Consider the following 5410-nt stretch of genomic DNA (forward strand, 5'->3'; position numbering starts at 1 on the left):
TATTTGTTTTTGAGAGAGAGAGACAGAGACAGAGACAGAGCATGAGTGGGAGAGGGGCAGAGAGAAATGAAAATAAAATCCGAAGCAGGCTCCAGGCTCTGAGCTGTCAGCACAGGGCCCTATGCAGGGCTTAAATCCATGAGCCATGGGATCATGACCTGAGCCAAAGTCGGAAGCCTAACCAACTGAGCCACATGGGCACCCCATATTCAGAAATATCTTAATTATGGTGGTAGTCACATGACTATATATGCTTGTCAAAATCCACTAAACCTAAACCATATTCTGAAGTTTAAATTGTTAGTCATAATATCGGTAATGTTATTTTGACACAATTATGAGAGTATTGAGTATTATAAGATAAAGCATATGTTATGTTAATGTCATTAGAAACTGAGATTTCAAGCTTAAGAGAGAGAATACACAAGAATAAAAATCAAAGAAATTAAAACCCTGAAGGAATAAATTTAGCTGAAAATATTAATAGAAACTTATTAATAGAAACTCATCTTTTAAAAAATAAGCACGCATTTTCTAGATTTGTCCACTCAGACCTTGAAACAAAGACATCACGAGCAATGAGCATCTTAGCATTCAGGAGTCATCTATAAATACTATTCCTTTTTTTTTTTAATGTTTATTTATTTTTTGAGTGAGAGAGAGAGAGCGAGAGCATGTGCACAAGCAGGGGGAGGGGCAGAGAGTGAGGGAGGCAACCAAGCAGGCTCCACACTATCAGCACAGAGATGGGGCTCGAACTCAAGAACCATGAGAACATGATCCGAGCCAAAAGCAAGAGTCAGACCCTTAACCCACTAAGCCACCCAGGTGCCCTATAAATACTATTTCCTACTGAAAAGAATGAAGACTGCTTAGAGAAATTACTGATTCTAGGCCTGGGGCAAAAAATGTACAAGGTGAACATGGGACATCCTGATACACCAGGAAGAAAGGAAGCTATCAGAGTTGATTGGGGTCAGTCAAAGGACACAGGAGCCAATTTGAAGTAGCTCCCACTGGCCTAGGGTGAAGAAATCTGAGCATAACAAAGAAAATGACTATAACAGAATGAAACAGCAAATATATATGAATTTCATGATACTAAAAAAACCTCATTTATTGTCATTGGAACATCTGAAATTGATAAAGGAAAGATTCAAGCATATATTTAGACTTTTCTGTAGGAACTGTATTTCAGGTAATACATGATAGAAGATTTAAAGAAGAATTCCAAATAATAAATGCAGTAGGACTGCTGGAACTAGAAAATTGCCATTTTACAATCTCTAATGAAATAATGGATTTAGGCAACAATTCTCAATAACTGTTAAAACCATCAGGGGAAAGCTTATGGGGAACTTTGTAATGAAGGAACCAAGGTGACACCACCTGAACCCAATCAGCAATCTTAGTATCACTACAAATGAGTCAGCCAGCCTCAAGTACTCATGATGTGATGAAGTACGAAGTGCCCAGCGCCACCAGTGGAGGAGTTCTACTTAAAAAATGAACCTGAATCCAATCAATCTTCTAGGTCTAGCCACTGGATTAAGGAAATATGGAGAAGGAAGGCATAAGCTAAATGACACCCAAATACAGAATGTGAAATTCTGTAGCACCGGTGACGTGGTTTCTCTAACAAATCAATTTTTTTTTAAGTGTGGAGAGTGGGGAGGAGCACTGTTTATGATTATCTTATTTCTTAAAAGAAACTTAAGAAATATAATATCCAAATACACGTGGACCTGGTTTGGACCTGATTTGAATATACCAAGTATAAAAAGACAGTTTTTAAACAGGGAAATATGAATTTTTAGAGTATGACATTAATAATTAATGTTAATTTTGTTAAGTCTGATAAGGATCTGGTGGGTATGTTTTATTAAAAAGTCCTTATATGATAAGCATAGGGGAAGAGAAGGAAAAATAAGATAAAAACAGAGAGGGAGGCAAACATTAAGAAACTCTTAAATACAGAGAACAAACTGAGGGCTGCTGGAGGGAAGGTGGGTGGAGGGATGGATTAAATGGTGATGGGCATTAAGGAGGGCATTTGTTGGGATAAACACTGGGTGTTAGTGTAAGTGATGAATCACTGAGTTCTACTCCTGAAACCATTATTATACTATATGTTAACTAACTTGGATTTAAATTTTAAACAGTGACAGGGGAAAAAAAGTCCTTATAAATTAGATAAGATAATTATATGCTAGGAGATTTACTGGTGAAATGTCATGGAGTGGGGATTTATTTTCAAATACCCCAGGTTTAGCTCAGGTCAGGATCCCAGGTTGTGGGATAGAGCCCCATGTCAGACTCCACATTGAATGTGGAGCCTACTTAAGAGTCTCATTCTCTCTCTCTCTCTCTCTCTCTCTCTCTCTCTCATTCTCTCTCTCTCCTTCTTCCCCTCTTCCCCACTTGCACTCTCTATCTCTAAAATAGAAAAAATATATATAGGATTGGCATAGTCTTACTGAAATTGGATTATGAATCCATGGGAGTTTATTATACCAGTCTCTCTACTTTTGTGTACATTTAAAATTTTTCATAATAAAACATTTAAAAATACTTGCATCTATCATTCTGAAACAAAGGTTGAAGATCACTTTGAAATACCATTGTCCTATAAAAGGAGGCAGAGTTCCTTGAGTAGGGCTGGTCAGGGAAAATACCAGATGAATCCAGAACATCTTGCATGGTGCCAGAGGATCAAGAAGCACTCAAAAAAAAAAAAAAAAAAAAAACATGGATGAGGGAAAAAGACTCAGGAGACTTGAAATAGATCCCAATGGCCAGGGCTGGAACAATTTGAACAAAACTAATAATGGAAGTATTGGAACACAACCCAAAGAATAAAGTAAATAAAAAAAAAAGGGTAAAGTAAGTATCTATGAGCATATACTGATAGAAATGAATGAATGAGGGGAGAACGGACTTTTCATTATAGTATAATTCCAAATAATAAAAGAAGAAGGAATAAGGGAAACTAATAAATATATAACTAATAAATATAGAAAAATAAGAGAAGTAGAAAATCACCATTAAAACATGCAATAATAATTGCTGTGGGCAAGACCAACAGATGAATGCTAAAATTAGTGAGTGAAAGTTTAAAGAGAAATAGGATGTTTTCACAGCCTCAGAGTGTTTCCCTTAAAATATTCATTGACTAAAAAGGGGAAAAAATAAGAATTTTACAGTGGCAGATACCATAGACACCCCCTTAGCCAGGGAATCAAGGTTAACATCACCCATAGTAATAATGGACATGTCAGTGTTGTGTGCCCGACATGTTGCAGAGAAAGGCACATCACCTCTGTACTATTCTTCCCCCAAATCCATAACATTATTATAACCACAAGAAAACATCAGACAAATCCAAATTCTCTGAGAGACATTCTATAAGGTAACGCTCTTCAAAAGTATCAAGGTCATGAAAGATAAGGAAAGATTGAGTATACTAGTTTGCTAGGGTTGCCATAACCAAGTACCACAAACTGACAGGGCTTATGCAACAGAAATGTATTGTCTCACAGGTCTGGAGGCCAGAAGTCTCAGGTCAAAATGTCATCAGGATAGGCTCCTTCTGAGAGCTGAGAAGGAGGGATTTGTTCCAGGTCTCTTTCCTTGGCTTGTAGATGGCCACTTTCTCCTGGGGCCTCCACATCATCTTCCTTCTGTACACATCTGGGGCTACATGGCCTCTTTTCATGAGGACAACAGTCATATTGGATTAAGGCCCGGGGTGCCTGGGTGGCTCAGTCGGTTAAGTGGCCGACTTCGGCTCAGGTCATGATCTCGCAGTCCGTGAGTTCAAGCCCCGCGTCGGGGTCTGTGCTGACAGCTCAGAGCCTGGAGTCTGTTTCAGATTCTGTGTCTCCCTCTCTCTGACCCTCCCCTGTTCATGCTCTGTCTCTCCCTGTCTCAAAAGTAAATAAATGTAGGGGCGCCTGGGTGGCTCAGTCAGTTAAGCATCCGACTTCAGCTCAGGTCATGATCTCGCGGTCCGTGAGTTCGAGCCCCGCGTCGGGCTCTGGGCTGATGGCTCAGAGCCTGGAGCCTGCTTCCGATTCTGTGTCTCCCTCTCTCTCTGCCCCTCCCCCGTTCATGCTCTGTCTCTCTCTGTCTCAAAAATAAATAAACATTAAAAAAAAAAAGTAAAAAAAAAAAAAAGTAAATAAATGTTAAAAAAAATTTTTTTAAATAAATAAAAATAAAAAATAAACATATTGGATTAAGGCCCATTCTAAGGACCTCATTTTAACTTGATTACCTCTAAAAAGGCCCTATTTCTAAATAAGGTCATATTCTGAGGTGCCTGGAGCTTAGAGCTTCAACAAATGAATTTGTTGTGTAAGGGGAGACACAAATTCAACCCCTAACACTGATGAACAGATGGCTTAAGGGGATGTGACAACTCAGTGCATTGTGGGATCCTAGAATGGATCCTGGAACAGAAAAGAGATATTGGTGGAAAAACTGGCAAAATCTGAATAAGATCTCTAATTTAGTTAGTGATATTATACTAAGGTTAATTTTTTTTGAAAGAGAACTTTTTATTACTTTTATGTACAGACAATTCAACAGCACCCACTTAGCCCAATTTGGTGGCCAGTACTTTAGCCTTTGCCTTTTCCAACTTAGCAATTCGAGCCACTGACTTTGGACCCAGGATATTGCCTCCCCGGCAATGGTGGATCTCATCATATCTGTCATTGTAATTGGTCCTAATGGCTTCCACCAGCTTACCCAGAGCTCTTTTGTCTTTGGAGTTTACCTGTATGAAGGCAACAGTGGTGCAGTTCTTCCTGTGGACCAGACGCCCCAGCCTGGCCTTCCCCTTGATGATGCAGTAGGGAACACCCATCTGATGACACAGGCAGGCAGAAAGACAACCAGCTCAATGGGATCCAATCATGTACAATCACTACTAGCTAAGCCTTCTTGTTTCCCACCAAGCTGGTGATGGTTTTAACCCCAGCTCGAAGGACAGGCAGCCTCTGGGTGGGGACATCCCCTTTGCTGGCAGCTTTCTTCTCAGCCTGGGCCAACAATCTCTGCTTCTTCTCTTGCTTTGTCTCTGGTATGTACCTGTGGGCCAGCTTAAGCAGTTGAGTAGCTGTTTGGCATTCCAAGGCCTGGGTAAACTGGTTAATCACAGGAGGCACTTTTAGGCATTTATAAAGAATAGCCCACTGCCGCTGCAGCTGGATGTAGTGGGGCCATTTGACAAAGCGGGTGAGGTCCCTTTTGGGCTGGATGTCCTGTCTGATGCCAAAATTATTGGGCTTTTTCTCCTTTTCTCAAACAGGGGATTGACCATCTTCTTGGCCTACTGCTTCTTCACAACAGCAGGGGCCAGGGCTACCTTCTTTCCCTTGACATTCTTTCCTTTTGGCATCTTGGA

At 40.1% G+C, this 5410-nt stretch overlaps 1 pseudogene; it reads right to left on the bottom strand.

Annotated features, from left to right (window-relative positions):
- Positions 1 to 4447: 4447 nt before the first annotated feature.
- LOC125922740 (60S ribosomal protein L7a-like) lies at positions 4448 to 5410 on the bottom strand (annotated as a pseudogene).

Source organism: Panthera uncia, chromosome B1, assembly GCF_023721935.1.
Source record: "Panthera uncia isolate 11264 chromosome B1, Puncia_PCG_1.0, whole genome shotgun sequence".
In the NCBI taxonomy this organism is placed as follows: Eukaryota; Metazoa; Chordata; class Mammalia; order Carnivora; family Felidae; genus Panthera; species Panthera uncia.